The following is a 1,037-nucleotide window of genomic DNA, read 5'->3' on the forward strand; positions in this document are numbered from 1 at the left end:
GATAATAATACAATAATAATAGGGGACTTTAAGTTGTTAAAGTCCACTTACAACAATGGACAGATCATCTAAGCACAAAATCAACAAGGAAACAAGACTTTGAATAACACACTGGACCAGATAGACTTAACGGATATATTCAGAACATTTCATCCTAAAGCAGCAGAATATAAGATATCTTGGAATAAAGCTAACCAAAGACATAAAAGATCTATACTCTAGAAACTACAGAATACTGGTGAAAGACATTGAAGAAGACTCAAAAAGATGGAAAAACATTCCATGCTCATGGATCGGAAGAATGAACATTGTTAAAATGTCTATGCTACCCAGAGCAATCTATACTTTCAACACCATCCCAATCAAAATACCAATGCCATTTTTCAAAGTGCTGGAACAAACAATCCTAAAATCCGTGTGGAACCAGAAAAGACCCCGAGTCGCCAAGGAAATGTTGGCCAAAGGGGGGGGGGGGGGGAAACCAAACCAAACCAAACCAAAAAAAACCCTGACTAAAGCTAGACACAGCAGACTGAAGAAACAAAGTCCAACCAGAAAAGGCAGAACCGAAAATGTGGAGAAGGAAAATTTGTTGAGCTAATTTAGCTAATTCTCAAGTTGATGAAAATTTGGGGGAGAAGCACCAAGGTAAAGAAATAGAGTGTTCATTTCAGCAGCACATAAACTAAAATTAGAATGATACAGAGATTAGCATGACCCCTGCGCACGGATTACACACAAATTTGTGAAGCATTCCATATTTAAAAGAAAGAAAAGAAGAAAAGAAAAGAGAAGAGAAAAAAGAGAAGAGAAAAAAGAGAAGAGAAGAGAAGAGAAGAGAAGAGAAGAGAAGAGAAGAAAGAGAAGAGGAGAGGAGAGGAGAGGAGAAGAGAAGAGAAGAGAAGAGAAGAGAAGAGAAGAGAAGAGAAGAGAAGAGAAGAGAAGAGGAGAGGAGAAGAGAAGAGAAAAGAAGAGAAGAGAAGAAACAGACCAAAATCAAAAATTCAAGACAAATTTGCGCTGATGAAGAAAACTGG

At 37.5% G+C, this 1,037-nt stretch overlaps 1 non-coding gene across 1 annotated transcript; it reads left to right on the plus strand.

Annotated features, from left to right (window-relative positions):
• The first annotated feature begins 661 nt into the window (after positions 1 to 661).
• LOC113270079 (U6 spliceosomal RNA) lies at positions 662 to 765 on the plus strand. The gene has a single exon (XR_003321678.1). It is a non-coding gene; the product is annotated as a U6 spliceosomal RNA (small nuclear RNA).
• Positions 766 to 1,037: the final 272 nt, after the last annotated feature.

This window comes from Ursus arctos, unplaced genomic scaffold (genome assembly GCF_023065955.2).
Source record: "Ursus arctos isolate Adak ecotype North America unplaced genomic scaffold, UrsArc2.0 scaffold_11, whole genome shotgun sequence".
Classification (NCBI taxonomy): domain Eukaryota; kingdom Metazoa; phylum Chordata; class Mammalia; order Carnivora; family Ursidae; genus Ursus; species Ursus arctos.